The 11,280-nt window shown below is 42.8% G+C and overlaps 1 non-coding gene across 1 annotated transcript; it reads left to right on the plus strand.

Annotated features, from left to right (window-relative positions):
• The first annotated feature begins 9,329 nt into the window (after nt 1–9,329).
• Nucleotides 9,330–9,436, plus strand: LOC140876732 (small nucleolar RNA R71). The gene has a single exon (XR_012148969.1). It is a non-coding gene; the product is annotated as a small nucleolar RNA R71 (small nucleolar RNA).
• Nucleotides 9,437–11,280: the final 1,844 nt, after the last annotated feature.

Below are 11,280 nucleotides of genomic sequence, written 5' to 3' on the forward strand. Positions count from 1 at the left end.
TCAACATAAGCTCATCAATCCAATTTCGATATAGAATCGCATAGGAACGAAGAACAAGATCATAACATCAAAAAAACTGATCTCTGCCCTATACTGATTTCGAAATCCATATAAAACATCATAAAACTTACACGAGATCGAAGCCCTTGCCGTAAGGATTCCAGAACAATTTACGGAATCGAAATCGGATAACCGATTTAAAAGTTACGGCAAATTGAAACTCGAACTTTCAAAGAAAAACAATGAGGGAAAAGCTTTTGTTCTGAAAATCTGCATTCATTCCTCAATATACACGTTGCAAGCTGAGTGTTAGAATTAGAATCTGATAACTTTCAAGCATAATTGCACTTTAGTCCCTCAAGTCTTCACTATTTGCAATTCGGTCCTCGGCCCTTATTTTAATTTAATTTCAATCCTAAATAATTTAAGAATATTAGAATTTAAATCAAAACTCTAAATTTTCCCAAATTAAATATACTCGGATTAAAATTAAATAAATTCGGATTAATATTAATTAATCCCGGGCCTTACAATTGTCTTATAGATATTGAAAGTGACCGCGTCACCACCAACTCATAGAGTTAATTCACCCTCCTGCACATCAATTAAAGCTTTATCAGTCGCCAAGAATGGTCTCCCCAAAATTAGAAGGACATCTTGATCTTCTTCCATGTCAAGCACTACAAAGTCGGCAGGAAAAATAAATTTATCTACTTTTACCAATACATCTTCCACTATTCCACGAGGATAGGTCAGAGAATGGTCAGCCAACTGCAGAGTAATTGTGGTCAGTTTCACCTCGCCAAGCTGCAAAGACCTAAAAATAGACAAATACATTAAATTAATACTTGCACCTAAATCACATAATGCCCTATTAACAGTTGCACCACCAATAATACAAAGAATAGTAAAACTCCCTAGGTCTTTCAATTTTTGTGGTAGTTTCTTTTGTAGGATGGCGCTTCACTCCTTGGTCAACTTCACCGTCTCAAATTCTTCAAGATTTCTCTTCCTTGCCATCACATCCTTCATGAATTTTGCATTGTGTGGCATCTTCTCCATAGAATCAGCGAATGGAATATTTATATGAATTTTCTTGAAGATGTCAAGAAACTTAGAAAACTTCTCATCCAACGTTTTTTTCTTGAACTATTATGGATATGGCAGAACAGATTTTGGCACAGGTGGTTTTTCAGGCACAACCGTGGACTTGCTGGAATTTTTACTGATAGATTTTTCAAATTCAACCTCAATTTCCTATACTCGATCCACACTATCCACTACCTTTGGGTCATCTACCCCAACTTCCTTACCACTTTTAAGAGTGACAGCCTTGCATTGCTCCCTTGGATTAACCTCAGTATTGCTAGAAAACACCCCTCTATGCTGATTATTCAATGCATTTTCCAATTGACCAATTTGTGTTTCAAGATTTTTCATAGAAGCACTCACATAGGTCAAGTGCGTCTCCATACTATCGAGCCTATTCTCATTCCTCTTAAATATTGTGGATGACTCCGAAATAAAATTACTCATTAAATCTTCGAAATATGATTTAACCTCACCATTCTGAGTATTGAACCCCGGTGGAGAATTCAACACATTCTTATTGTTTGCATAGGAAAAATTTACTTGATTTCGCAAACTAGGATGATATTGATTGGGAGCAGGATTACCTCGATAATTGTTGTAATTTCTATTGTTCACATATTGAGCTTGCTCCACACTCTCAAATCCATCATCAGAATTTACGGCAGTTGCCAGAGGTGCCGTCTTAGTAGAAACTTGATTCCCTTTTGTCAGCGCAACCAACTGTGTAGAAATAGTAGCCATCTGAGCAGTCAAGGCAGTGAACGCATCAACCCCATGAATTTCAGCAGGCTTCCTGTAGTAGCCCGTAACCAAAATCAGTAATTAAGGAATTAATCATAATTACTTGGGTAGAGTTCGGAAGCTCCGAAGGTGAGTTCGGAAGCTCCGATCAGGATCGGAAGCTCCGATGCAGGATCGGAGGCTCCGATCATATTACGTCATCCATGACGATTGGCTAGATCGGAAGCTCCGATCAGGACCGGAAGTTCCGATCACCCCTATCCGGAGTCAACAAGTGATATTTTGACACGTGGCAGATCAGGATCTTCGAAAGCTCCGATGGCAGGATCGGACGTTCCGATCGAGGTTCGGACGTTCCGATCAAGGATCGGAAGTTCCGGTCGTTGTCTATAAATAGAAGGCCGAGGCTTCACTTTCATTTGCCAATTTCGAGTTATCCTTTCCTTTCTAGTCCTTTTGGAGCTGTTCTAGTCTTCTTAGGCTTGGTCCGGAGGTCGGCAAGGCGTTCGATAGTCGTAGCGGAGTTGTGCCCAAGTTCTGGAGGCATCGACATCAAAGGGCTAACGACGGACGAAGGTATAGCTTTTGCTTCCTATAAATATTTAGGAGTATGCAATAGCTTAGTTAAGGCTTTTAGAGCACTTTAACGATAGTAGTATCATTTGACAGTGTAGAGCAGACTATAGGCGTGGACCTAGAGTTGGTAAAGCCTGCACTGTTTTGAGGTACAAAAGTACTGTTCGAGATATCCTGACTGAGTATGCATGTATTATGAGACTTCATGATTTATATGCCATGATATTATGCTGCATTCATTTGCATCTTGATGTATCTCTTTCGAGATGTCTGTTAGTAGGGTTGTACCCTATCCTGTTAGTGGATGGACTTCCATCGATTTGGGTCCGGCGTATCCACAGGTTATCTCGGTATGGAAGCCACCTCCTGAAGCGACGGCACAGCGTGCTACATACCATGGCCTGGTCTGTCTCTGTTATCTGATCCTTGACCTCGAGTCTATAGGGAGTTCACTTTGCATGCATGTATACTCATACTCTCGCTACTGAGCGTTTTATGCTCACGTCTCGTACTCTGTATTTTCTGGACACCCTATTCCATGGGGCAGGTTTGCGATTGGACGAGGAGGGTGGATCCAGGAGGGGCTAGTCAGTGGTTGGCCAGCTGGAGCTTCGTCTAGGTTTTATTACTGTTGTTTGGGTTTATACAGCTATTCGATTTGGTTGTATATTATTGGATAAATTACAGATTCCTTTACTTGGAATTATATAATGTTTATGGTTTCCGCAGTTTTATTCTGATATCTATTTAATTAAGTTAATTGCATGCCTAAGTTCTGTTTTGTAGGTGATCTGGGTAAGGGTCACTACATTTATGGTATCAGAGCATGCAAAAGAATTCTTGGGATTTAGTCTCATCTTGAGGTATTTTTGTAGATGTCAAATCGTGACGACCGGAGTTCTCATGGCAGTGTTGGTGGGCGTTGGGGTGATGCCGACCGGGAGCCTTGTCGAGAACGGCGTCATCGTCATCATGACGACAAGCGTTTCACTGTGCGTCGATTCTTAGCTATGGGTCCTAAGCCCTTAGTTGGAGGTGAGTCTCCGAAGGATGCGGAGAACTGGTTAGACCGCATGGAGATGACTTTTCAGACTTTCCAATGCACCGAGGAGCAGAAAGTGGAGACCCTTGGCTATCTTCTAGATGGGCGTGCGCGCAGGTGGTGGAGGTTTACTTCTGCACCTTTTGTTGCGGCGAGAGGAGTGGCCACCTGGGCCGAGTTCCGCACAGCTTTCCAAAAGCGGTATTTTCCTCCTGCACTCCGTCAGTCGAAGGCAGGCGAGTTACTGAGTCTGCGACAGGGAGCCATGTCTATCGATGATTATCAGCAGAGGTTCTTTGATCTGCTATCCTATTGCCCCGAGATTGCTGATAGCTCAGAGATGAAGTATAATCTGTTCCATCAGGGCCTTAACCCTGAGATCCATGACCGTGTGTCGGTTGGCGACGACATGTCCTACGAGGGTTTGGTGAGCCGTTGTCACCAGGCGGAGGACAGCATTCGGCGGAACAAGTCTTTCTCTCAGTCGAGACCTGCTAGTTCTTTGGGTCCCCATGCCCAAACTTTCAAGAAGTCTAGATCTTCTTCTTCCTCTGGTTTTGGAGGTGTTGTCCGTTACGGTAAGAAGGACAAGTGTGATCACTGTGGGAAGAACCATCCATCCGACAAGTGCCGTAGAGCTTCTGGAGCTTGTTTCCGTTGTGGAGAGACGGGTCATATCCGGAGGGATTGTCCACTGTCTGGGGGAGGCGGTTCTGGATCTGGTTCAGGATCGGGTTCTCAGGCCACCGTTCAGCAGAGATCGCAGGGACAGTGTGCTGGGAGTTCTCATTTGAGGCCACGAGCTTCTGGCCAGGTGTTTGCCCTGAGACATGATCAGGCTGTGGAGGAGAATGAGAAAGTCATCGCAGGTACATTTCTGCTTTATGGTATAACTGCTCTTGTACTTATTGACACTGGTGCATCTCATTCCTTCATTTCTGCACGTTTTGTTAAGAGGCATAAGTTACCATGCATTGCACTAGACGTAGTGATGTCAGTTTCTACTCCGACGGGCCAATCTGCTTTGGCTAAACGTCTAGTGATGGGTTTCCCTTTAGATTTCGAAGGGAACATTCTGTTAGCGAATCTCATGGTCCTAGCGATGGAAGACTTTGATTGCATTTTGGGAATAGATATGTTGACTACCTATCGAGCTTCAGTGGACTGCTATCAAAGATTAGTACGCTTTCATCCGGAGGGGAGTGAGAGCTGGTTTTTCTATGGCGAGGGAGCGCGACCCCCGATGCCTTTGGTATCAGCTTTGAGAGCCTGTCGAGCTCTAGAGTCTGGCGGGGAAGGCTACCTTATCTATGCAGTTAATTTGTCCGCTGAGAGTATTGGGATAGAGAGCATTCCTGTTGTGGATGAATTTCCAGATGTATTTCCTGATGAGATTCCGGGTTTTCCTCCTGCTAGGGAAGTCGAGTTTGGCATAGAGTTGATGCCGGGTACTTCGCCTATTTCTAGAGCACCGTATCGTCTAGCTCCGTCAGAGATGCGTGAGTTAAAGAATCAGCTACAGGATCTTTTGGACAAGGGGTACATTCGTCCTATTGTGTCTCCTTGGGGAGCTCCTGTTCTCTTCGTGAAGAAGAAGGATGGATCGATGCGGCTGTGCATTGACTATCGGCAGCTGAATCGAGTCACTGTGAAGAACAAGTATCCGTTGCCTCGTATTGATGACTTGTTTGACCAGCTACAGGGCACGTCAGTTACTCCAAGATTGACTTGAGATCTGGGTATCATCAGTTGAGAGTCCGTGATCAGGATGTAGCCAAGACTGCATTCCGTACTTGCTATGGGCATTACGAGTTCCTAGTGATACCATTTGGTTTGACTAATGCGCCGGCTATATTCATGGATCTGATGAACCGTGTCTTCAGGGAGTATTTGGACAAGTTTGTCGTGGTCTTTATTGACGACATCTTGGTTAATTCGCGTAATACGGAAGAGCATGTTTCTCACTTGCGGTTGGTACTACAGACTCTTCGAGATGAGCAGTTATACGCCAAGCTGAGCAAGTTTGAGTTCTGGATGGATAGAGTGGTCTTTCTTGGCCATATCATATCCAGGGAAGGGATTTCTGTTGATCCAAGCAAGATTGAAGCGGTACTTAATTGGTCGCGTCCGACGACAGTTGCTGAGATCCATAGTTTTCTGGGTCTAGCAGGGTATTATCGTCGCTTCATTCTGAACTTCTCTCAGTTAGCTCGACCGTTGACGTAGCTTACCCGCAAGGGTGTTGATTTTGAGTGGTCCTCCGAATGTGAGGAGAATTTCCGTGAGCTTCGACGACGGTTGACTTCTGTGCCGGTGTTGGCATTACCGTCAGGATCTGGAGGGTATGTAGTTTACACGGATGATTCTCTTCAAGGGTTGGGTTGTGTCCTGACTCAGAATGGGCATGTGATCGCATACGCTTCTAGACAGCTGAAGCTTCACGAGGACAACTACCCAGTCCATGTTTGGAATTGGCAGCCATTGTGTTCGCTTTGAAGATCTGGCGTCATTATCTGTATGGCGAGAAATTTGAGATCTTCACCGACCATAAGAGTCTCAAGTATTTGTTCACTCAGGCGGAGTTGAACATGAGGCAGAGACGTTGGATGGATTTGCTTAAGGACTATGATTGCGAGATTAAGTACCATCCGAGAGCTGCTAATCTCACCGCTGATGCTTTGAGTCGCAAGGTGCGACTATCCGCACTTCATACTTTTTCGATGTCTAGTGCGATCAGTGACTGTTGTACTTCAGGTTATACCTTCAAGCATAAGAAAGGTATGCAAAGTATCCAGATGTTTGCGATATTATCTGAGCCAGCCTTGTATTCGCGGATCCGAGATGCTCAGATGTCTGATTCAAAGACCCAGCGTTTAGCTAATCTAGCTGACGAGGGTAGCTCGTCTGGATTTCATTATCAGTTAGATGGCTTTCTGTGTTTGTCTGGTAGGCTTGTGATTCCGCAGGATGAAGAGTTGCGAGAGGAGATTTTGTCTCAGGCACATCGCACTAAGTTAAGTATTCATCCTGGGAGCAACAAGATGTACAAGGATCTACGTACTCGTTTCTGGTGGAAGGGAATGAAACGCAGTGTTTATCAGTTTGTTTCGAGATGTTTGGTGTGTCAACAAGTCAAGGCAGAGCACCGACGACCTGGAGGATTGCTTCACAGTCTGTCTATTCCTGAATGGAAATGGGAGTTTATCACTATGGACTTTATGACCCATTTGCCGGTATCCCCGAAGAACTGTGATGCTATCTGGGTTGTGGTGGACCGACTCACCAAGTCAGCGCATTTCATTGCCTATAGCCGAGAGTACTCTGTGGATCGCATGGCACGGATGTACATTCAGGAGATCGTCCGACTTCATGGAGTGCCTGTGAGCATTGTCAGCGATCGGGACCCCAGGTTTACTTCTAGATTCTGGGGGAGTGTTCAGCGTGCGATGGGTACTACTCTCAGTTTGAGTACAGCCTATCATCCGGAGACTGATGGTCAGTCAGAGCGCACTATCCGTACGTTAGAGGATATGCTTAGAGCGTGCGTCATGGATTTTGGTTTAGCCTGGCAGGATCATTTGGCGTTGATCGAGTTCGCTTACAACAACAGCTATCACACTAGTATTGGGATGGCACCTTTTGAGGCGTTGTATGGGCGACGTTGTCTTACTCCACTCTTCTGGGAAGAAGTGGGGGAGAGACAGGCTGAGGGACCAGAGTTTATCCAACAGGCGATAGATATTGTTGATCAAATCAAGAAACGGATTAAGACTGCACAGGATCGTCAGGCCAGCTATGCTAATATCAAGCGTAGGCCTTTGCAGTTCGAGGTCGGGGAGAAAGTGTTTCTGAGAGTGTCACCTTTCCGCAAGATTCTCAGATTTGGCCTTAAGGGCAAGTTGTCTCCCAGGTTTATCGGTCCGTTTGAGATCTTGGAGAGCATTGGCGATTTGGCTTATCGACTACCTTTGCCACCACATCTATCCAGTATTCACGACGTGTTCCACGTATCTCTGTTGCGACGGTATGTGGCGGATGAATCTCATATTCTGCAGCGGTCTGAGGTTCAGGTAGACAAGGATTTGACTTATGTTGAGAAACCTCTTCGTATCCTGGATTATAAGGATAAGGTTTTACAGAACAAAGTCATTCCTTTGGTTTTAGTTCAGTGGCAGCGCCGAGGCGCTGAGGAAGCTACTTGGGAGCTTGAGGATAGGATGCGTAAAGACCATCCTGAGTTTTTTTGATTTCATTCTTTAAGTTGTATTCAGTTGCAAATCCTGTAAACGTTTGATTTGAATAAAGAATGTTTCTGATTTCTGTATTTTGCATTCGGTACTTAAGATCTAATTTCGAGGATGAAATATCTTAAGTGGGGGAGAAATATAGTATCCCGTAACCAAAATCAGTAATTAAGGAATTAATCATAATTACTTGGGTAGAGTTCGGAAGCTCCGAAGGTGAGTTCGGAAGCTCCGATCAGGATCGGAAGCTCCGATCATATTACGTCATCCATGACGATTGGCTAGATCGGAAGCTCCGATCAGGACCGGAAGTTCCGATCACCCCTATCCGGAGTCAACAAGTGATATTTTGACACATGGCAGATCAGGATCTTCGGAAGCTCCGATGGCAGGATCGGACGTTCCGATCGAGGTTCGGACATTCCGATCAAGGATCGGAAGTTCCGATCGTTGTCTATAAATAGAAGGCTGAGGCTTCACTTTCATTTGCCAATTCCGAGTTCTCCTTTCCTTTCTAGTCCTTTTGGAGTTGTTCTAGTCTTCTTAGGCTTGGTCCGGAGGTCGGCGAGGCGTTCGATAGTCGTAGCGGAGTTGTGCCCAAGTTCTGGAGGCATCGACATCAAAGGGCTAACGACGGACGAAGGTATAGCTTTTGCTTCCTATAAATATTTAGGAGTATGCAATAGCTTAGTTAAGGCTTTTAGAGCACTTTAACGATAGTAGTATCAATTGACAGTGTAGAGAAGACTATAGGCGTGGACCTAGAGTTGGTAAAGCCTGCACTATTTTGAGGTACGAAAGTACTGTTCGAGATATCCTGACTGAGTATGCATGTATTATGTGACTGCATGATTTATATGCCATGATATTATGTTGCATTCATTTGCATCTTGCTGTATCTCTTTCGAGATGTCTGTTAGTAGGGTTGTACCCTATCCTGTTAGTGGATGGACTTCCATCGATATGGGTCCGGCGTATCCACAGGTTATCTCGGTATGGGAGCCACCTCCTGAAGCGACGGCACAACGTGTTACATACCAGGGCCCGGTCTGTCTCTGTTATCTGATCCTTGACGTCGAGTCTATAGGGAGTTCACTTTGAATGCATGTATACTCATACTCTCGCTACTGAGCGTTTTATGCTCACGTATCGTACTCTGTATTTTCTGGACACCCTATTCCATGGGGCAGGTTTGCGATTGGACGAGGAGGGTGGATCCAGGAGGGGCTAGTCAATGGTTGGCCAGCTGGAGCTTCGTCTAGGTTTTATTACTGTTGTTCGGGTTTATACAGCTATTCGATTTGGTTGTATATTATTGGATAAATTACAGATTCCTTTACTTGGGATTGTATAATATTCATGGTTTCCGCAGTTTTATTCTGATATCTGTTTAATTAAGTTAATTGCATGCCTATGTTCTGTTTAGTAGGTGATCTGGGTTAGGGTCACTACACTTCCTTATCGCAAATATATCACTCGGCCACTGATAATTATTAAAAGCCATTTTCTCCAGCATCTCATAAGCCTCCGCTGGAAATTTAGAGAATATCAAACCTCCAGCAGCAGCATCCACAGAAGTCCTAGTTGGCCCATTCAAACCATTGTAGAATAATTCAATTTGTTACCAATCTGGAAAATTATGGTTTGGACACTTTCTAAGCAATTCCTTGTAGCGCTCCCAAGCTTCATAAAACAACTCATAATCTTTATGTTTGAAAGTAGTGATCTCAATTTTCAGTTGGGCAGACTTGGCAGGCAAAAAGTACTTAGCCAGAAATATAGATGCCATGTCCTCCCACGTACTGATGCTCCCAAGAGTTAATAACTGCAACGAACTACGAGCATTGTCCCTACAAGATAACGGGAACAATCGTAGTCTGATGGTGTCCTCAGTAACACCATGAATTTTCACTGTGTCAGCAATCTCCAGAAAAGTACGCAGATGCAGATTCGGATCTTCAGTGGCTGCACCCCTAAACGGATTTGCTGCACCATATTGATCAGAGCTGGCTTCAATTCAAAATTATTTGCAGTGATATTCTACCGAGCTATTCCAGAATAATGATTATTTATCACCGATCTAAAATGATCTCTGATTGGCATCGGAGCATTATTTTCACCTCTTCCTCTTTTGCCTCTGTTTTCTCTATTTTCAGCCATTTGTTTCAACTCTTCTCTTCAAGCTTTTCTCAAGGCTTTAGCAGTTTTCTCGATTTCTGGATCAAAGAGCAGTGACTCGTAACTTTGGCTTTCTCGCATAAACTGCATAGACAGAGAAAAAAATTAAATTAGAACCAATAAAATAAAATAAATTGATCTAAATCAAAATTAATACTAATTATCACAATTTAATATAAATAAAAAAAATTCATTCCACGGCAACGGTGCCAAAAACTTGTTGCGTGATTTTGTGCCCGCAAGTGCACGGTGTCAAGTTTTTATATAAAGTAAGTAGAATATCGTTTCCACGATGATTGAAAATTTATATTCACACTAAATACTGTAATTAAAATAATCTCAACTTTTTTTTAGAAAAATCAAAGTTTAAAATTCAATAAAATAAAATAAAGAATCCAAAATTTAAAAGATGGCTTTGGGTACACGATCTGAGATGGGTTCTAGATACAAGATATCTCTCGATTTTCATTCATGAAAATCATATCAATTGATTATATCATCTATTCTAATTTATAGGCCAAAAACACTTAATTGTTATTTACTTCCTCTCTCGAGCGCCGAGTAAATTTTATTATTCTAATGCTAATTTTGATATCCCTATCAGAAATCAAATAACAAAATAATTTAATCAAGTTCTATGGTTCTCTTTCAATGACCTCAAAATAACTTGCAAGCCTCCTGAACTCTACAAAAATCCTAGGTTTTGTTTTCCTATGATCCTATTCAAAATCTCTTATCCCGAGTGCCAGATTTCAAATATATTTGACATTCAATCTATGGCCAGTAAATTGAAATGCAATCAAATCAAGAATACACAAATAAATTGTTAAGAACAAATAATAGTAGGCAAAATAATATTCAAAACATGAAAATCAAATCAAGATCCGTCAATCTATAGAAACAACCAATAATTTTATAATGAAATAATTAAAACATAGACATATTCAAAAATCTCATAATAAATCAAGGCAAATAATAAAAATCACAGATTATAGTTGATTCTCCGTCCCTAGATGCATGTCCTCTGTCTTGTGATATGATTATCCCTTGTCGTTCGCTCTCACGTCTCAAATCCGTGTCCCAAGCCTACTTGAATGCGTAGTTGTGTGGTTCTGTTATTTTTCTCTTGTTGTGTCTGTGTTGTGCGGCTCTCTTGTGTGATGCATGTGTTCTACCCCTATTCTAGGTCCGATTATTCTCTTTTATATGTCCTTGAAGCCCGTCAAATAAAGCCCGTGAAATCGAGACTTTTAAGATTTCAAAATTTTATTGGTTTTTCGTACAGGTGGCGTTGGAGCGCCAGTTTTGGGAGATGGGGCACAACACCTTGCGTCCAATGCGCAACATTATTGAAAAACTCATATCCTGAGTTATAGCCGTATGATCGAGCTGAAATTTTGATAGCAA

Source organism: Henckelia pumila, chromosome 1 (genome assembly GCF_033568475.1).
Source record: "Henckelia pumila isolate YLH828 chromosome 1, ASM3356847v2, whole genome shotgun sequence".
In the NCBI taxonomy this organism is placed as follows: Eukaryota; Viridiplantae; Streptophyta; class Magnoliopsida; order Lamiales; family Gesneriaceae; genus Henckelia; species Henckelia pumila.